Genomic DNA, 23,116 nt, shown 5'->3' with positions numbered 1-23,116 from the left:
TCCCCTCACGGGAAGGAAAAGATGTAGTTGAGATATTCGATACATATATATATATATATATATATATATATATATATATATATATATATATATATATATATATATATATATATATATATATATATATATATATATATATATATATATATATATATATATATATATATAAACTTGTTTCCTTCCCCATGTATATATATAGGCATCAGAGAGACATATTTGACATACATTTGATGTACATATGACATTCTATATTTGATGTATGACATTATTGGTTAATATATGATATGTTTTTTCATATACGACATTATTGGTTATCATAATATATTATGTGTTTGTTAATGTATATGACATTATTGGTTATCATTTTATATTATATGTTTGTTCATGTATTATGTTAAATTAGATATGTTCGTGTATGACATTAAATTAGATATGTGCATGTATGAAATTAAATTCAATTGCTAGAGAGTTGCCATTATGTCTACCAACTAGTAGATGTTCTTTTTTTCTTTATTAGTATTTCTCAAAAATTGCAAAGAAGTTGTTTCTGGTGAATAGTTGTAAACAATTGTGATCATTGACTTCATGTACTCATGGCTTTGGTTGCGAACACTCATAACTTTGGCTATAAGCATCCATGGCTTTGGCTATGTGCACTAGTGGCTTTGGTTGTGAGCATTTATGGCTTTGGTTGTAGGCATAATATAGCCTTGGCTGTAGGTTGTCTTTCTTGATGCATGCCAAAGTTACATTCAAGAATATCATTAGTCTAAGATCATTACAATTAAAATACTATGACATAATACCTTGGAAATAATAGTCTTTAACCCATTACTTTATTTGTTAAAACATCATGTAGTATCTACTGTAGTGCTCCTACTCAAATATGTTTTCAAAAATACTTAGTATGGCAAAGAAATGTCTATGGAAAGCTTGTCAAATAGGATATTGAAGAACTAAATGTGGACAGTCATTAGTACCCATCAATAAGAACACGGACATCTTTCTCAAGCAAGCCATATGAAATTAGCTTAATTTATAAATTTCCTTTGCAAATAACTAGAAGATGCTATGAATCTTAATATAGAGTTAATCACGAACTCATTATTCCATCCAAGAAGCATATATCACCCTAAGCCAATTAACCGATAGGATAAACATTAATTAAATTTCAACAAAATTTTGAGTATAACAAGCATCTTAGGGATTCTTACAAGAATTAACACGATGTTCAGAAGAGCATTACAAGTTCTTGTAATGCTATTTCACATATTGTAATCATATTCAGTTTTGAATGGCCATTTGTGTTACAAGCATAACTGTTCTTTAAGGTCTTTTAATTCTAGACATGAATTTTATTCTGAAGCTTTTTTGTTGTTTCACATTATGCTGATTTGACTTTCATTGGTTGATTTGGGTCTAGACATGATGTTATTCACTACCTTTTTTATATATTATTTTTTTGTAGTGAGGTTCTAGCCTGAATGAATGTATTAATCATCGAAGTTGTGAACCTTGGTCGAGATCCTTACAAATATATTTTCAAATTGGACCTCAAATAGTTTTCTCAGTCACCCCTTGTACACAGATGCTCAAATTGTAGTTAATTACAAAATTAGTACTGAATTAACACAAGTTTAATTGAGAAGTATTATGTACCTCAATAGGCTATATTATTATTGACCAGGAAGCTTTATCTTAGAGCAGTTGGTTTCCTAAATCTTTAGCACAATGACACTCTTATGGAATGTGGAATTAGGTATGCTAGCTAAGGAACATTCTTTAAAAGGTAGAGGAAACTCAAGACTCACATGTTTCCAATCAATATAAATGTTTAAATCGCTTCTCTAATTTTTTCTATTTATGATCTTCTTAAAACTTAACTTTCTAAATGCATTGATGGGGAAATAAAGATCTTCTAGGAACTAAAGGCTAATCATGTTTAATACTTACAATTCTTTATTTTTATCTAATAATTTAAAAAATATTGTACAAGTGTTTTCAAAAAGCAACACTTGTCACTAACATCATAAGAAGGAATATCCAAGGAGACTTACCATTGATCCCCCACCACCAAATTCAAGAGAAAACAAAAATTCACTACTAAAGAGATAGTAACAATGATCATCCCTAGTCTCTCCCTTATCACAAAATGATTACCATCAAAATTTGCATTTCCAATTGTGTCATGTGCGTTGAAGCGATAGTAACATGTTCACTCTCTTACCTAATGTTTCCCATTTCTGAAACTCCTGGGGAAGGGCAAGGCCATCTTCTCAGTACTTCAAAATACAACGAGTTCCATTTTTTCCCATATTGATAATCGTTGACTTAAAGTATAGTCAAAGTATTGACAGCCTATAGGAACTCAACCTTTGAACATCCCATCTATAAATGACCTCATAAAGAAAGTTCAATAAACCCGCATGAAACAGTGAAACAAAAGTTTCATACTTGTGAAGATGATCAGACTGTAGGTGATCGATATGTCTCAAATCTATATTCAGTTCTTTTACTATGCATATAAATGGTTTGTTATATAAAAGACTTATATCCACCAGATAAATAATCATTTTCTTACTATGCTATCCTTATCCTTGGCTGATCTATGGTAGACCATTTCTTAACCATCCTCCTTCGATCTATAGGTCACTGTATTAATCTGGTTCATCTTGTCTCTACTCGAATTAATAAGAATTGGCAATCTCAGGGATTGCCAAAAGAGGAATGGGTCCAAGTGGAATTAAAACATAATAAATAGTGTATTACAAAAAGGAGAATGGTATGTTCTTTGCAATCTACTCCCTTATACATTCTATCAATGTTCCACATTGAACCTGATAGAGAACATCACAACACATAACTAGCAACATAGAACATACCTCCTAGCCACCTCAAGAAAATAAAATTTCAAAAACCAAAGTGCGCAAGTTTAAATTCAAAGCCTCAAAGGTCAAGAGCACAACAAATAAAAATAAATAAATAAATACGAACAAAACCCACATTTGATGGAATCACAGAAAATCACAGTAATACAAGCATCAAACCAATGTGATAACAAAAAATCAAAGTTGATTCCATAAGGTCTAACAATATCATATAATTCATTTATTAATAATTTGAAACATCATAAGCATATGTCTAATAATGTCATACATGAAATATATGTAAAAAATGACATACATAGAAAAAAATATGCAAAACATATGCCCAATAATGCCATATAGGTGTAAAATGTACATCATTAGATACATACTCTTTCCAACTAGGGGAACAAAATAAATCCCTAATTGTCTTTAATTGCCAACAAGTGGGAGATGCTATATATAACGAGGTCTTCCTAACATGCTCACTAGTCCATTAGTCTAGAATCTTTTGTAACTCGACATGTTATAATCAAAATTATATATGAATTTTATATTTAATTTCAGTACTAATGAAATTTTAATGTAAACTCTTTCATACCTTAGTCCTTGGCTTAGAACTAGTGAGTGCAATAAGGACTCGTTGATCAATACAATGATGAAGATGTAAAGGAATCTTTGATGTCAATAGCTGAAAATGATAATACATGAGACTCAAATGCAGTTATGAAGAATACACATTTTCTTTTGTCTCCATATCAAATAAAATATTTTGGTACCTCTGTGAATGTAGTATGACATCCTTCATTTTATAGTGTTGATCCCAAAGCTACAACACTTATTATTTATTACACATGTATGTAAATGTGTTAAGCATCAAATTCAACACCTTTGTGTGCAAAATAATGTACTATATGTTAGAGTAATAAATTAATTTTCTTAGTAATTAAATTATATTGATATAATTACTAAGTTACTTATTATATTGATATAGTTTACTTATAATTCCTTTCGATTTACAACTAATTGAAATGATTTCCCCAATTTTCCATCTAGTCACTAGAAAATTGGATTTGTTGTCTCTTTCTCTTAAATAACCGAATCTACTAGTTCCTTTGGTCTAGAAGCCTTCCATTGAGATTGGGGTTTTGAAAGGTTCAAGGGTTGAGGAACTTTTTATAGAATATCTTGAAGAAGGAGAGGTCATGTATAATGGTTTTGAGGAAGGCTAGAGTTCCATCCAGATGGTGTTGCAAAATGGCCAAGCGGAGGAGGAGGTAGAAGAATAAATAGAATAAATGCATGAGAAGGAGGGTCATGGGGGCAATGGATAATTTGGGGAGGGAAGAAATTAGGAGATTGGGTCAAATATGGTTCTCAACTAGAAGGAGAGTATTGCATTGGACACTAATACTAGTCTGCCTCGTAGCAAGATCACCTTGTTAAGGAGATCACAAACAATCAGAATTTTACTTATAAGCCTACAAGACTTCATCCCTTGGTGGTGGTAATAGTGGTAATTATGGTTGAATGTGTTTGAAATAGAAAAAGAAACGAAGGGTGTTTTGCATGACACTATTCACTCATCATAGGTTGTATGGATTCAAACCCACAACCTAGCTTTTATACCATTATACAAATTACAAATTATAAGACTATGCCTTTCATGATAGTCGCATTTTCATATTGGCAAATGAAGAATGACTTTTGGAACAAACATAATAAATACTTCCAAATACAAATGAAGCCAATGTATTGTATTATAAGCTCAAATGGTAAAGACTAAGCCCAAACATTTATTAAGGTGTAGCATTTATAATTGTCAAGTTCATGTGAAGAAGTCATCGTTCATATTCTCATTGTTGTGTAATTTGATGATAAGAAGAATACAATGATATAGAGGTTGATAGTGACTTAAAACTTTACAAAATGCAATCAATGAGAATTTTACATTGAGGGGGGAGTAATAATCAATGTTTCATTCTCATTGTTTGACAAACTCTTATATAAAGAGGGAGTAGACAGATGATATGGTTTAGTCTTCTTCCGAGAATCTTAGTGATATTGGTTCAGAAGGATTCATGATACAACTACTATACTTAGCGTGACCAATTGATGCTAAAAACCTTAGTACTGATGCTACAAACCTTAGTATTGACATAATTTAACCTTTGCAATTCCGAGCATAAGATGATTAGCATACAATGGTACTTGAACAAAGAACACTAATAAATATTGAGGATGTGAATTGATAATACCATTTCGCAGATGATTTTGGCATCTCACCCTTTATCACTTGTGCATCAACTTTATTAGCCCTCTTCTTTGGTGACCTACAAATGGAGAATTAGCACAGTAAAAAATCTAAGATAAGATTAAAAAAAAGGGTCCTATTAAAGAATCTAATATAAATTCAAATAATGTATCTAGATTCTAAACAAATCAAAACTAAATCTCATCACTTACACATCATAACAATATGGTCCACCTTAGTCATGTGATAGTCTTGGGGAAGAGGTTGTAACATTGTATTTGGATCCAATTGATCACTTTTTCTCTCTCTCCCAATTCAATCTAATGAGCCAACTGGATCTGCTCGACATTTTAATGTCTCAAGTATTACCTCATGGTCTAACTCGCGAACTTTCCAAAGAATCTTATTATGTGGTTTTCCACCATATTTTATCAAGTGGACATTTGATGCAACAACAAGGTTTGAATAATGAAGAATCTTCCTCTTTGTTTGCCAATCCTCAAATAACCACAAGTTAGGGTTCTTCATAGGATATTGTCTAAGCCATGTGCCTGTTACAACCACCGCACCGACATGGTACTCTAAACCTTCACCATCTATAACTGAGTGATCCAAATTTTGTTTGGCTTCAACACAATGACGCAAATAATAATTTGTCCCTTCTTCATTGTCTTCAGGTGCAATAACAGCAAAAACATGGCCTGTAGTGACAAATGTACAAAATGCGATCATTAATTCAAAAAATACTTGGGTAAAAGTTATAAAGTTACATATTGAAATTAAAAAGATATATATATATATATATATATATATATATATATATATATATATATATATATATATATATATATATATATATATATATATATATATATATATATACTACCAGGTTGCACTAGATCTGAAAAGCGGTCAAAGTCAATAGATGAATCCATCTCTACCATTTCCAGTGCTTGTGGGGGACGATAGGTGTCAATTGGGTCGAAAACTCATACATATCCCATTTGTCCACCCATTCAGTTGACTCACAGTCATCCCAATTTTCCTCTGCACATGATGGACAATAGCATGCCATTTTTCGTGTGTGGATACTCCATGAACCTACATCAGAGCTTCTAAAAGAGTGTAACTCACTAGATCCTGTTAGTGTGCAACAATCCTGATATGGTGCAATGTTAGTATTATCTATCAATCAAAAAAATCTACGAACTGTAGACTCACCTTCCTTACCTGGACCCATTGTACCGTTACACCATTGGACGATGGATTTTGCATCTATCAATATTGCTCCATCTTTGTACTTTAGTTCTTCATGAGCCAAGGCTCTTTTAATGCATGTGCCTGCACCATCGTGCTCTCCCTTACCATGACCAGCCTCTGTGAAATTCCACATATATTAAATTCTACACAACCTATGCATCCTGCTTAACCAATAGAACATCTGTGCATTCTTGAATTGAGATGCACAATTGTCTGACCAAATAATGTGTTGACGATATGATATGCCCCTGTTAGCCAAATCTCCATAAAATAGCTGAAAGCAACCATGTACAAACTCCGTAGAATGTGATCGATCATCGTTGATGTAAAAATGGTACTCCCTCAAAATCTTCCTGTCATCCTCTGTACTTGTAGGTGAATGCATGAATGTTATGTGAAGAAATATGGAAACCTGTTGAGATGTATAATACTTTGCTTGCACCTCATTTTGTGGTTGTAGTGTGTAGTTCTCTGCAAAATCTACAACCGAAACAATGGTATCCAATGGAAACGTATCCTTGCACAACTTGAATTGCAAATCCAACCATCGAGCTCTATGGGTATGCCTTGCATACTCGTACATAATCTTTTCACGAAAAATCTTCATAAACTCATGCACTGGAATCTTTTCAATAACTAGATCACATCTTTTACCATGTTTCCCATCTTTTAGAGCATATGTCACTGTCTTGAATTTTTCGTAATCTACTATTTCATTTCCAATTGCATGTGTACTATCCATATGTTGACAAGTTGATAAAAGTTGCAAAGAACCACAAAATAAGCACGTACCATCCAAGCATGATGTCTTGTAAAATTGTTGGTCGTCCCCTATTTCACATAAAATGTTGGAAATGAATTCCCTTGAAGATCTTGGTGGCTCTTTTATGTCACAATCCTATGAAACAAATTGAGAATGCAAAACTATGCATATGTGCCTAAAAACATCAAAATGGTTAGAAAATTCAATATGTATCCTACAACAACAAGTTGTGCATGTGTGATTTATTTTCACATAAAAAGGTTTACCCATCTCAAAAAATCTTTGACTTATTTGAATTTGAGGATACATACCAACAAATTTTGCAAAAAATTGTGTCTGAGTTGAGTCCAAAAAATGTTTCGCATGTGGCTCGCGATTTCGGCTACCAATCCTCCTTCTTACAACATCTCTTTGATTAGGAGAAACACGTGTGTTATTTTTCAAAAAATCTTCGATCAATGATTTGAAGGCTTCACTAATTTCTTTATCCTTTTGCAGTAGTCTACCGCTAAATGTCCATAACTCATTTTTGTTGGATCTTCTAATCTCTCACGCCTTAGCATGGCTCTCCTTAAGGTACCTCTAACAATTTTTAATGTTTTTCTTGTCTTTCTCATGAGTCAAGCTTTCTTCATTTGGCTACTTACTATTGTCGATGTGAGTACTTGTCTTTTTGATATTACTATCTTTGGTGCGTGATATAGAACCCACTTTATCATAAGCACTCATTAGATTCTTTACAATATTTCTTTCATTTGAATCATCCATCGTTCTTAGCCCAAGAATCTTCATGATAGGCCTAAATTTCAAATTTCTCATCATTTTAACAAATAATTGGCATTGACCTATAATATTTAATTCTTCAAAAAATAATCTCCACATATGATTAACTTTTCTTTGACAAGTACGCTTGCTAATCTTGTCAGGCATTGATTTCAAAATGTTAGTATCAACATCAATCAAATATTTTGGTTTTCTAAAATGAATTCTAGAAGGTGTTCTAATCTCTTCAATTCTCTCAACATTTTGAACATCAATATAAGGTTGAGTGTATTGTGTACCTTGAACCGAAGATGATGTGCCTTGGCAATAAGATGTAAAAGATGGAATATCACCTACTTGATGTGTTGATGTTGTGCTTGCAACATGACATGATAGAGTGTGTATATCATCGGATCTATAAATCAGTGTCTCTTCAACATGAGAGGATGATATGAATTCAACATTGGAAGATGGTGTAGCGGATGATATGACTCCAACATTCGAAGATGGTGTAGCAGAAAATATGACTCCAACATTGGAGGATGGTGTAGCTTCACAATTCAATTGTCTTCTTGAGCGTAACAATCTCATTCGTTCTCTTTGTCTTTCTAATTCTTCCTCCTTGTTTCTTTGTACTAGTGGTTCTTGATCCTCTTTGAAAGTTAATTCTTCATCATTTCTTTGCAATTTTCTTTGTTCATGTAGTAATTTCATTTTATCTCTTTTAATTGTCAAATCTCTCTCCCTATCTACATTTGTTTGAATCTTTGGTTTCTTCCTTGGCATGATGATGATTTCTACATGTCAAATTATTCAAACATCCGAATTACTTAAAATGTGTAAATTAGAAATTATTCAATTACATATAAAAATTATAATTATTTGAACAAATACACAATATATATCAAACGACTTGTCAAATTTCTAACCATTTCGAAATAACATTTCATTCAAACATACAATTTTTAATGAATTCACTATATATTACATAACATATCAAATTATAATCAAATTTGTATCTATATATCGAAAAACAATATTTAAAATGGATTGCACTAACATTTTCTATTAAAGGAATATTCAAAAATTCTTCAAATCACGTATCCAATGATTGAATTTGGTGTTTGCTAGCTTCCAAAAGTGTTGAAATCATGTTTGCTAGATGTTGAAACTCGTGTTTTCTATCAGAATAACAGAGAGCATAATAGACCAAAAGTTTAAAATGGATGAAATGGGCCCCAAGGTTGGTTTTTGACCATTTTTTGGTGATTTGAGATAGTGTGTACACACTATAGTGCATACACACTATCTCAAAACACATCACTCCCCATCCTCCCTACTCTCTATCCTCCCTACTCTATCTCCCATCCCCTCCCTCTCTCTCTTCCTACTCTCTCCCATCCTTTACTCTCTCTCACTCTCCCTCTCCCACCACCTACTCTCTCTACCTCTCTCACCCCCTCTCCTCTCCCATCCCCAGCTCTTTAGATCTCTCACACACACTCTTATCCCCCCATCTCTCTCCCTCTCCCTCTCCTACCACCTAATTTCTCTCCCCCATCCCCTACTCTCTCTCTTCTCTCCCATCCCCTACTTTGTCTCTCTTACACACATTCCCATTCCTCCTCTCTCCCTCTCCCACCGCCTACTTTCTCTCCCCCATCGTCGTACTCTCTCTACCACCCCCTACTCTCTCTCACACTCACACTACTACTACCTACTATATCTCTCTCTCAAGTTCTCTCTTTCCCTCTCTACTCTCTCTCTCCCCCATCTTGTACAAGCTCTCTCTGCCTCTCCCACTCTCTCTCCCATCACCTACTTTCTCTCCCCCATCCCCTGCTGTCTCTCTCGTCTCCCATCCCCTACTCTCTCACACTCTCACACTCTCCCCCATCCCCTACTCTCTCTCTCCTCTCCCATCCCCTACTCTCTCACACTCTCACACTCTCCCCCATCCCCTACTCTCTCTCTCCTCTCCCATCCCCTACTCTCTCACACTCTCACACTCTCCCATCCCCTACTCTATCTCTCTTACACATACACCCCCATCCCCCCCTCTCTCTTTCCCTCTCCCACTGCCTACTTTCTCTCCCCCATCGTCGTAGTCCCTCTCTCTGCCACCCCCTACTCTCACACTCTCACACTCTCTTCCATCCCTTGCTCTGTCTCTCTTACACACACTCCCATCCCCCCCCTCTCTTTTCCTCTCCCACCGCCTACTTTCTCTCCCCCATCGTCGTACTCTCTCTCTGCCACCCCCTACTTTCTCAAAACACATCACTCCCCATCCTCCCTACTCTCTATCCTCCCTATTCTCTCTCCCATCCCCTCCCTCTCTCTCTTCCTACTCTCTCCCATCCTTTACTCTCTCTCTCCCTCTCCCACCACCTACTCTCTCTACCTCTCTCACCCCCTCTCCTCTCCCATCCCCGGCTCTTTAGATCTCTCACACACACTCTTATCCCCCTATCTCTCTCCCTCTCCCTCTCCTACCACCTAATTTCTCTCCTCCATCCCCTACTCTCTCTCTTCTCTCCCATCCCCTACTTTGTCTCTCTTACACACATTCCCATTCCCCCTCTCTCTCCCTCTCCCACCGCCTACTTTCTCTCCCCCACCGTCGTACTCTCTCTACCACCCCCTACTCTCTCTCACACTCACACTACTACTACCTACTATCTCTCTCTCTCTTAAGTTCTCTCTCTCCCCCATCTTGTACAAGCTCTTTCTGCCTCTCCCACTCTCTCTTCCATCACCTACTTTCTCTCCTCCATCCCCTGCTCTCTCTCTCGTCTCCCATCCCCTACTCTCTCACACTCTCACACTCTCCCCCATCCCCTACTCTCTCACACTCTCACTCTCTCCCATCCCCTACGCTATCTCTCTTACACATACACCCCCATCCCCCCCTCTCTCTTTCCCTCTCCCACTGCCTACTTTCTCTCCCCCATCGTCGTACTCTCTCTCTCTGCCACCCCCTACTCTCACACTCTCACACTCTCTCTCACCCCCTGCTTTGTCTCTCTTACACACACACACTCCCATCCCCCCTCTCTCTTTTCCTCTCCCACCGCCTACTTTCTCTCCCCTATCGTCGTACTCTCTCTCTGCCACCCCCTACTTTCACACTTTCACACTCTCTCCCATCCCCTACTCTCTACATCTGTCACACACACTCCCATCCCCTCTATTTCTCTCCCTCTCCCTCTCCCTCTCCCACTGCCTCTCCTACCGCCTACTATCTATCTCTCTCAAGTTCTCTTTCTTCCTCTCTCTCTCTCTCTCTCCCATCCCTTACTCTCATTCTCTCTCCCATCCCCTACTACTTTCTCTCAAACTCTCACACTCTCTCCCATCCTTTACTCTATCTCTCTTATAAATAAATACACATTCCCATTCCCCCCCTCTCTCTCTCTCTTGCAGTCCTTGTCCCACTACCTACTCTATCTATCTTAAATGCTTCCATTCCACCTCTCTCTCCCTCCCAATCCCTCTCCCATTGCCCTCTCTCTCTCTCTCTCTCTCTCTCTCTCTCTCTCCCATCCCTCTACCATTGCCTACTCTCTCTATCTCTCTCTCCCCTCTCTCATTCTTCACTCTCTCTCTTTCACACACACACACACACACCCATCCCCCTTCTCTCCTCTTCCATCCCCTACTTTTTCTCTCACTTTCTCGCCCTCTCCCACTGCCTACTCTCTCTCTCTCACTCTCACTCTCACTCTCTCCCTCTCCACTCTCTCTCTCTCTGCTACCCTCTAGTCTCTCTTAAATTTTCACACTCTCTCCTATCCCCTACTCTCTCTCTCTCTCTCTTTCTCTCTTACACACATTTCTATTCCCCCCTGTCTCCCCCTCTCCCACCCCCTCTCCCATTGCCTACTCTCTCTTCCATCCCCTACTCTCTCTTGAGCTACTTTGTCTTCCCCCTCTCCCATTCCATACTCTCTCTCTTTCACACACATGCACTCCCATCCTCCTCTCTCTCAAGTTCTTCCTCTCCCACTTCATCTCCCATTGCCTACTCTCTCTCTCCCCCATCCCCTACTCTTAGTCTCTCTCTCCCAACCTGTACTCTCTCTAACACTTCCTCTCTCTCCCCTCCCCTACTTTAAATCCCTTTCCCCCATCCCACACTCTCTCTTTTCCACCCCTACTCTCTCTCACACTTCCTCTCTTTGCCACCCCTACTCTCTCTCTCTCATCCTATACTCTCTTTGCCACCCCTACTCTTTCTCACTTTCTCTCTCCTATCCTGTACTCTCTCCCCTCTCCTATCCCCTTCTTTCTCTCTATCTCTTTCATGCACACACATAGCCATTCCCCTATCCCCCCCCACCTAGTTCTCTTTTGCAACTTACATCTTAATAGTGTGTGCACACTATAGTGCGTGCGCCTTATAGCACGTGCACTATTTAGAATTGAGGTTTAAATATAGGGTGCATGCAATATTTAAACCTTAATCAAACCCAAGCCTAAGGCTTGGTTTTGCCTTGGAGATCCAACCCAAAGGTTTGGATTTGATGAACAGGCTTGAGACATGTTTTCCAGCAAACATACAAAAAATGATTTTTTTTCTTCTGTGCTCCCCTTCAAGATTTCTAGTGGTTGGGTATCGATAAGATCAGGTTACATAGCATTATAGGTCTCTGTGTTAGCTATCTAACCATATAATTTATTTTTAATTTGAACTATTTCAAGCCTTTCATCTATAATTTCTTTTGAATGTATGTTCCTTTTTTGTCAAAAACCACCACGTACTAATTGGGCTATAGATTTTAGCTCATTCATCGAATTTTGTAACAAATTAGTTTTTTAGAAACTAGACTCCATTCTACACACTTTGAAAAAAAAAGTTTTGATTTTAGATTAGTTTTCAATTATTTCTAGGGGGAGCACACAAATATTTCACATTTTTGGGATGTGTCTAGTTAAAAAATTCATTAAAAAAAATACACATTATAAAATTACCTGAAAAATCTGGGATAAACTACATAGTGCTAAGTAACTTTTGACCAGAGCAATTAAAAAATTTCAAAAAAAAAGTTAAAATTTTAGGGGGGCCACACTTTGTACTATGTTATGTTTTTTTGGAATAAACAGTACCACTTTTTGTGGCCCCCTTTTTTGAGGACCTAAAAGTAAACCATTTTGAAAAAAAATTAGTAGTTTAGAAACTAGATTCAAAGGACTACGACTTTTTTTTTGGTCATATCTAAAATTTTTGAGCGTAACTATCTTCAAATTCTTGTTGAAGTTCAAAATTTGTAGATTTCAGGAAAAAGGTGTCCACTTATACCCCCCTTTTGGCACCACAACTTTGTGCACTTACCCCTATATCTAAGAATATTTTTGTTTTCTTCTTTCATTAATCACACTATTTATAGGCACACCTTACCTCTCATGACTAGATGTTTGAGAGTATCATATAATTTGTAGATTCACAACATATTTCTGATGCACCTAAAGAGTGTAGAATTGTAACTATATTCATATAGAAACACCGAGAATGTCCACATAACCACAACATGTCTAATCAGCATATACCTATGTATGACTTGTACAAATGAAGTACATACAACCCTCATCCATTAATCAACACACACACACACACACACACACACACACACAAAACTTAAAATGCGAGGATGTGTCTATAACACATCAGCTTCATTGATTTAAAGAGCTTATTTAAAAAATCTTTTCTTGTACACTTAATTTAAAATGAGATGTTTCTTGTATTCAAGTTGGTTAAGAATTCAAATATGACTTGATCCCATCCTCACCATCCTTAGAGTTGAAAGTTGGTTACAAAGAGATGTTTTTCTATATTAAAATTGGCAAATCATTTTAACGTGAGCTAATCCTCTAAATTTTATGAATAATTTTTTTTTGGTATTAAATTTAATAAATAATTTAAACATGATTTGATTGTGTCCTCACTACGCCAAGAGTCAAAATTTCATTTCTATCTTTTCAATTCAAAAGTTTAGAAATAAATATAAAAAATATATTGCATGATAAGCTTCACATATATTTGATTTTATTAACAAAACATTAAATCAAATCCAAGGTTTTGAAAATGGGAAGAATTATTACTTCAAACAATATGATATTTTACTATAATAAGAAGTTAATCAATAACAATTATCTTAATCAAATTATATCAAACATAAAATTGTATATCTTTATTTTATTTTTATTAATTCTATTGAATATTTTGAACATAAATACTATATTTTATTTATCCATACAATCTAAATGTAAATTTTACTTAAATAAATCATTTAAACTACTTGACCTCATAAACATTATTAATAGAAATATACACTCATTTTATATGGCATAAGAATAGAATAGACCTACATAAATTGCTAAAACTCTCCTATATTATAAAAGATTTAAAAATTGATAATCAAACATGATAAAAATAATAAGAAAGTATATTATATAAAGTGTATATTTGATTTTATCTAAACTATTAAATCAAATACAAGGTTTTCATAAGAGAAGGGAAAGCTTAACTAGTCTACTATTACTTCAAACAATTTGATAGTTTATTATAATGATAAATCAATCAAATAATTGTCATAATCAAGTGTATCAAAACCTAAATTAAATTCTAAATTATATCCTATGTACATCTAAGGTAGCCCCTAAAGAGATTCTTCCTCTTTAGAAGACAATGTTTTATTTTCTGATATTTTCCATAGCTTTGGGCATTTGGATTTGGATCTGAAGATCCAGAGTGCAAATTGCAGGTGGATCTAAATCTGTGGCCCTTGATCGGTTCTACTTTGGAGGTCACCACAAATTTCCATGGGATTCTTCATATTCAAATTTTTCTTAACACATGGCTTTAACTACATGGTTATTTGGATTCTCTTTGCTTATTTGGATGATCTTTCATTATCTTCAAAGTAGATTGAGGTCAGGTAAAAATATTTGATTCATCTCTTGTCTTTGATTGTTTTCTTTTACTCACTTTGATTTAGGGTTGGACCTCAAATTGGAGCCTTTGTCATGGGTGGTTGTTCTCAAAACCTTTATGTAAAACTATTTCTTGATTCCTATGGGAATGTGATGTTATGCAAGACACTTTGAGCAATATTCTATAAAATTGAACCTAAGATCTGGTTTGAAACCGATAAGATCAGGCCATGATTCGCAAAAGTTCCCAAATTAAGTCTGGTAAAAGTATCAACTCCCTTTACTAATTGCTTATTTTCCAATAGATTGGGTGATCATTGTAAATTGTTATTCTTGTAGGGAGTGAAGAATTTTTTTACAAGGATTTTATGCCATTAATAATATTTCCACAAAAGCTGAGGTTATTGTGCGATTGCATTGTGACTATACTAAACAATGAATTTGGGAAATTGTTAACTCTTTTTCTCCTTTGACTTCCAGAAGTCCCCCAAGGGAAATTGGGTTTTCAAAATGATGAAAACTAATTTCCATGGAAAGATCTAAAGGTTTAGTGATCTCTCTATGATTTCTCTCATCTATGTAGGATGAAAAAGTTCTACATAATATTTAATGGGTATATAAAGATGTCAATTAGTTTTCTGAGATTTTTCTTAGAATAATGCCACTAGGTCTTCTTGCCCTAGCTTTTCAAAAATGGTCATGGCTGTGGAACCATTACAATCCACTTTTTTGATGACTTCTTCTTTCTATAATAGACATTTGACCATATTGATGGACCCCTAATTAGTGGCAAGACGAAGAGATGTAGATCCTTTCTCATCTGGTTCATTTACACCTTCTTCATATCTTTGCAAATGTTTGAGCATTTCCATGTCACCCATTTGTACATCAATCAATATAAAACTAATAACATCACTAGACTTAAGATTTTCTCTCTACTCCCATAGTAAATTTGGTATCAATTTCCTTCTTCATCTATTTTAGATTGGCAGAATTTGGTCGAGGATTTGTTGTTTACATCTGCTCCATACTCTAAATGAAGGAGCACATAGTCTTTGAATCCCTAAATCTTATTGTTTAGCTCATGCCATGCACAAATTTTTCATGTTCCCTATCACATATTCAATCAATCTATGATTAAATAGCATGTAGAAGATGTCAAATACCACCTCCCTTGTGTAATGAGCATGTAGGTCTCCTTACCCAATAGTTGTAAGCGTAGTTATGGACCAATAAATTGCAGCAACATGGCAAGTTGAGGGATCATTTTGTTGGAAACTCAGAATTATAGCACCAATCTAGGTCCTCCTCTTGTCAAGATACCGAGCTTCCATAAGGTAATTGGAGCACCCAACATAGTACACTATAGATAGAGTGACACACTAATTTTGTAGAGTGTGTCAAAAAATAGTTAATCAAATGAATTTCTCAACCCTTGCAAAAATAGCACCAACCCTCCTTAAACAAAAAAGCCAGCACATATTAAGAATGCCAAAAGATAAGTTTGTTTGAGATTGGAGATGGAACTAATTTCGTCAAACAATATTATTTAAGGAATTTCAAAAAGACGCCATGTGCAAATCTTCCTTTTGAAAATATTCTTGTGATCATCCTCTAATAGGTATGTTATTTTGTCAAGAAAGTTGACAAAAGGGTCGTGATTATATCCATTGAGAAAAATCTATTGACTGGAAGGTCCACACAGAACAGTGGCTAACTTGGTGAATCAATAAAAGAAAATACAAATGGTGAAACCCAATATAGTAAATAACCAGCAATATCAATAATGTTTCCCATGCCCTACATTATTTAACAAAATTTAACTTTTTAGATATTTTTGCACATGAGTCAACAGTCACTTTGTTAGAACATTTGGGATTCATGACTTATGAAATTACTCTTATAGCCCATTGGTATTTAATGGTTTCTGCATAGTCTGTTGTATGAATGTTTGGAAAGTTTTGTAGATAAGATTCAAGATTCAAGATTCCACATGAACAAAGAAAATCATTTGAACAATGAAGATTTGAATTGCTATCAAAGGTCGTTGGGCTATCTATAATTATGTTGATTAAAGTTTTGTAGTTTCACTTAGATTGTCTTGTACATTTAACCTTTGTCAAAAACTAGTTGTGTCTACCAGATAGAATTTTCATCCCTCTTTATCAAACTATGTTTGAATAGAAACTCGTATTACACCTCAGTCAGGACCAGTTAGCACAGACTCTTCCATCAATCATGAACTTATAGTGTTGATTTTCCAACATTTGGGTGCCCCACAATTATTACTTGTAAAGGCAACTTGTCATTCCCATCCTTATTTGTATTTTCCTCATTTTAAATGAATTTTTTTATGGTGAACAAAATGTAGTTGAGGTAGCTAAAGAAAGGGTACTATCAACTAAAGAGAATAATTTAATTCCTATGATGTGTGCCATAGTATCCTCCAATTAAGGACAAAGAGACTCAAAGTTCAGCCACACCCTCTCAAATTTTAGTGGATATTGGAACAGGGTTCCTAAAATCTAAGCAATGAGTTTATTCCATAGATTCCATCACAATACCACTCCTATCATCATAAATTTATTCATCTCTATTTATTGCTACAATAGTCACTAGGTGTTAAAAGCAATGAATTTTAATTGAAATTTTTAAAATCACTAAAGGACTTGAAGCTTCATTTATCTTTCCTAGAAGCAAGTTACCGTGAGAGGCATTGTGTAGAGTAGAAACAAGAAAATGAGTACCAAGTGAAACATCTGATTCCTAAGTAGCTTCTGCAGTAGCTGCTTTTACTACACTTGATGCAAAAGCTACATCAATAGTATTAGCAGCATAATAACTGTCAAGCCCTCCCATAATCCACTCTACCACCTTCTTGACCTCTGCTTCTTGTAATAGATGCACCTACAACAGAAAATAATAATTCATAATTCACATTTACTTTTCTATTTTAAATCTTCAATGACAGGATTGATGACGAATACCATGTGGTTGAAGAAAAATATGAAATATAAACTATATTAATTTGATAATTCGCTATCAATATCTATGACTGTATCTTCTAGTATGTATTTCAAATCACATTGTTAGTGTTGAAAAATAGTATTATTTTAACAATTAGATCCATCTAAGTATCTGAAAGGTGGGGTTACTACCTAAATTATGGAGAATTGATCTTCAATTCTTAGTTTGATGCATCCCTAGTTCACCATTGTCATGCATAGTTCTCATTGTCACTGCATAGCATAGTAGAGCATAGAAGAGAAGGGATTATTGTCTTATGTTTTAAGTTCCTAGGTAGACATGTATGCAAAATTTGGGAGCATATATAAGGTGCATGAACTATTTGATAACATGCCTCAAAGAAATATAATCTCATGGAATGTGATGATCACAAGATATGTACAAAATAGGTTTGTTGATAATAATTTGGACTCTTTTATGCAAATTCAATTAATGCTAGATGTAAAGCCAAACTATACAACCTTTGCTAGCATCCTCCCCGTGTACGCCAAAGTTGGAGCTTTGTAACAAGGTATGGAGTTACATCAATGCCTTATTGGACTAGGAATTTTACAAAATGTTGAAGTTGTGAATGCTCTGATAGACATGTATACAAAATATGGATACATTCACAAGGCTCACGAACTGTTTTGCAAAATGTCCCAAAGAAATTTCATCTCATGGAATGCTATGGTTGCAAGATATGTAGAAAATGGGCTTGTTGAAAAGGCTATGGAAAATGTTAAGAAAATTCCTTCAGTTGATGTACAGCCAGACTCCACAACCTTTTCTAGCATCCTCTGAGCTAGAAAACATTAATTTCTTTTAAGTTGGATTTAAAACTTTTATTTCTCATCTTTATATTGTGTAATATTGTAGAGTTTTTTGGCCAATTTTTTGCAAGACTAGAAATACCAACCTTCCCATGCAATCAATTTGCTGGAGAGGAACCAAGTGACAATGAGAAGATCACAGAAGTGGCATGTACTTGTTTAAAAGTAGAATTTCCAGTATTTGAGAAGGTAAGTACATCACTCCTATTTTCCTATTTCCTCACTTTTTTGTTTAGGTATTTATGTGAATTCATTTGTCATAAGTGAAACAATCTTGTAAATAGGTAATAATTAGCTTATCTAGTACATGCTTATTAGATTTTTTAGCATTTATATTGCAGCTATGAAATGTAGGTTGAGGTCAACAATGATAATGTAGAACCTATTTATAAGTTATCGAAATCAAAGAAAGGCGACCTTTTGGGTGACAAAATTAAGAGAAACTTCACCAAATTTCTGGTAGACAAGATGGAAATGTGGTTGATAGATATGCTCCAACTACTTCTTCCTTGAATATTGAAGTACTTGACAATCCCTATTTTGTAGTTTCATTCCTTTTCTATATACTTTATTTAATGATTTACCATTTGTTCTTTCTGTTGCATATGTATCAAGATAACAACAAGATCCTATTTTATATAACAAAGGTTTGATGTGTCAATAAGATAATCAATAATAGTTGTACTTTATGTTTGCAGAAAACATATCAAGAAGCTCCTAGGAATTGCCTAATTCTTCAAAATAGAAAATAGTACACTATTTCTATAGTGACCACATAGTGCTAAGGAATAAGATTTTTTGGTAATGAATAAGATGCACAAATCCATTAAGATGTTGTTTTATTATAGAACAAGATTGCAGATGGAAAAGCTAGTTATTTCGAATTTGTAATTGCTCAAACTTCCACTTTTTGTTGCGGTGCTATGAATCTCATTTGATTCACATGTTTGAATTATGACATAACCAAGTACTGTGTTCCAAATCCCACCATATATTTTCTCAGCATAAGAGAAATTTAATTTCTTAAGGATCATAGGCAATTTTGCTTAGCTAGTCTTCTCAAATGGAAAAGAGATGTTTACATGTTTTTCCAATCTTTAACATCAATAACTTGCAAGATCCATGAATTGTTCTCAAAAAATCATTTACTTTCACTTTTTTATTGAGCAACATTATGCAAGATGCCCTAGTTTTCTTTTTTAATTGAAAGTAGCTTTCCAATCTATGTGATCAAATGTTTTCATTCATTGTTTCCTTGTGGAAATGATTGTGTTTAGAGAGGTTTGTAGGGTTTTAACTAGCAATTTTCATTTTCCTTGGATCCTCAGATTTTAACTATTTGTTCTTAATCTAGTCATGTTATTGTTAATTATGCACATCTTCCTCTGTAAAAGAACCAGAGCTATGTATTGAAGGTTTTGCATCAAGATATGTATCATGAATACTAATACTCCCATCACAAAAGCTTCTCCCAATGACACGAGACCCGTCAACCACAATGCAAAATCTGAGTGCACTTAAAGAATCTTGAATTGTATGAAATAACTAGATCATTGTCTCTTCAACCATATTGTGTGTATATCGAGCTCTTCAATCTTAGCTTTGATGATGATGATAGACGCTAATTGAGAAATAAGATAAAATCTATTTTTTAGAGAAATTATAATAGTTACTTACATTTATAACTCTTATATATAACAGCTGATGGAGACCTACAATGGGACATTACATTATCATTCAAATCTAGATCTAAAAAGGGGACATTACATTATGGTTATGATCAACCATCTCATGATCCATCAATGTATGGTTTTGGGGCTTATCCTGTAATTGGAGTTATCAACAAGTGAAGCATAGCCATTGCCTACCAAACTTTACTGGTCTATTATTTCCTTTTGTTATAGGTTTTTTTAAGCAATTTATCATAAACAAATTATTTAGGTTGTTACATTTATGAATTGGCACCACTTTCTCTATTACGATGAATAACTTAATCATAGTTCATCGATACAAACTTTCTTTTTACATTCCTTATTTTTATCAAATTCCTATTTTTATGTTATTTGTAGACTAAGATTCAATAGATGTCAAAATCAAATGTAATAAACACTTTTAGCACCCACCTGAGCATAAGGAAGAGGAAATATTTGATCCTTTGGCACCTCCATATGTTAAAAAGTGAGTATTTCAATTGATTGTGTTTCGTAGTTTTTAATAGATGCTTTTTTTTTAATGGGATTTAATATTTTTATTTAATGCAAAGGTCTATTTTCTTGACATAAATTTCATAATTATTTGTATCTTTTTTTGAGAAGTTAGCACAAGAAAAAATACTTGTGTGTGGCCAAAGTGCTCCAAATTATATTTTATAAAATGCCCGAACAAAAGAATTTAAAATTATTGAATTGTTATTGATAAATATTTATATTATTGTTTTTCATAATAACTAAAATTTTTGTTCTTTGAGAAGAGCATATTATGTTATATTGACCATGATCATGGTAGATCTAATGTTGGGAAAAAAACTTTGTCAAATTTTTGCATTATTCTTTAAAGGGTACTAGCTCAATGGAAGAGCACCTACTTTATAAGTAGGAGGATGGTGGTTCAATTCCATCATGCCCTTATATGGCTAAATTAATTATTAAATAAGATACCAAATAAGCTACCAAATATATTGCCGTATATACTACCATATATACTACCAAATAAAGTACCAAATATACTACCTTATATACTACCCAAAAAATTATATTACCAAGAGAGTTTGTGAGAACATAATTACCATCATTTATAAGAGCTTCCCAATATCAACACAAAAGAGGAGACCAGGATTTTGAAAGGGAAAAGCAAAGAAAACCCCTTGTGAATAATATGAATGAGGCAAATGCCTAAAGAATGAAAGAAAGAGAGAGAAGAGAGAAAATGGAGCCATAGGCTCATTACAAGAACTACATAGTGATTGTGTATTAAGAATGAGAGAGAAGCATCTCTTATAAAGAAATGAGAGGAGGAGTTATTTGTAACTCCCATGTGAATGATTGCCACATTCATAAGTGTGTGCATAACAAGTGTCATAATCCTCTTAAGGAGGAATAACTATTTTCCTTAATAAAGGAATTACAAAATAGGCTTGTCCTCACATGTGGACTAGAGGACAAACAACATAAAGGATACCTTGGTTTATCCCATTTAATAAATACAACCAAGGAAAGATTACCAATTCTAACATTTTGATAAATTTGAATTCTTCTTCAAATATTACCATTGTAAAGCATTTGGTTTCATTCTTGACCATTTTCCTTTTATCTACATGTTTTTTTCCCACCAACCACAAATAGGGGACTCAAACTATTAATTTCAGTACTTATACATTTCAACCCAACTCTTTAGAATATCATTCATTCATGCATTTACACTTATCTTTCATTAAAAAATATACGCATGCAAATTAGTTATAATATATACATAAAATTAACTACCATTCAATACTATCAATGTTCCTATTGGTTCTCTTTTTCATATTTAACATTTGTTTTATTTTTTTAGGTCATGGCTAATCCTCCCCAACCTCACCACATAATAGACATCTCAAGCAGTATATCAAAGGTCAATACTCCACAACCATCTACGAGGTCTAATGGATCTATAAATTGGAATGGGTATCCCCAAACTGAAATACAAAGTCTTGCAAATTATGTTTCTCTAAATTGTGCTCAACTATATGCACACATGAAAGTGGCAAGCATACATACATGTGATGTTCACAAATTTGAGATCATTAGGGTTGAGGAAGTTTTGCAGGAAATCAATTTACAACAACTTGATTACTATCATTATTATGTTTATCTAAGGGAGATTCATGCTAACGAGTATTATAGACAAGGGAATGCACCTATTATTCATCGTGCTTTTCAAGACTATCTTAATCGTCCATAGAGCATGCTTCACTTGTGTTATCCCTTTTTGGTGATTATAAGTGGTTACTCTAATACAACTCTCCAAAAAATAGGGTTTTTTGATAAGTTTCTCCTATTACTGTAATACACGAGTCAGATTTATGTTCCTCCTCTGTTATGTCGTATGTTGATTGAAGTTTAATTTATACACACTCGGTTATATTTTGAATACAACTATGCATTACATATATCTCCAACAACTATTCACTTTTCTTCTTCCTTTCCCTTACATAGTTTACTTTTCTTAAAGAGATGCCACATTTGTTTGATAATATAAAGTGAGCTATAATGTCTACGAAATAGCTCATATATATTTAACTAGAATGATTTTTTTTCATGGCACAATGTTTTATACAATATTATGTATGTCACATCTTCATGCATCTTTGCACACTTTTGTCTTATGTTTATGTTTGCACACTTTCGACTACAAGTTTGAGTACTCTTTTCAATCTTTTCTCACAGTTTAGTTGACAAACTTA

The 23,116-nt window shown here is 34.3% G+C and overlaps 2 pseudogenes; both read right to left on the bottom strand.

Annotated features, from left to right (window-relative positions):
• Positions 1-15,059: 15,059 nt before the first annotated feature.
• On the bottom strand, positions 15,060-15,865 carry LOC149536269 (uncharacterized; annotated as a pseudogene).
• Positions 15,866-15,918: 53 nt separating this feature from the next.
• Positions 15,919-17,151, bottom strand: LOC149536268 (potassium channel KAT3-like; annotated as a pseudogene).
• Between the last annotated feature and the right edge of the window lie 5,965 nt (positions 17,152-23,116).

This window comes from Cupressus sempervirens, chromosome 10 (genome assembly GCF_028749045.1).
Source record: "Cupressus sempervirens isolate cs-2001-9-10 chromosome 10, ASM2874904v1, whole genome shotgun sequence".
Taxonomy (NCBI): Eukaryota; Viridiplantae; Streptophyta; class Pinopsida; order Cupressales; family Cupressaceae; genus Cupressus; species Cupressus sempervirens.
This window is presented reverse-complemented; position numbering and strand designations above follow the sequence as displayed.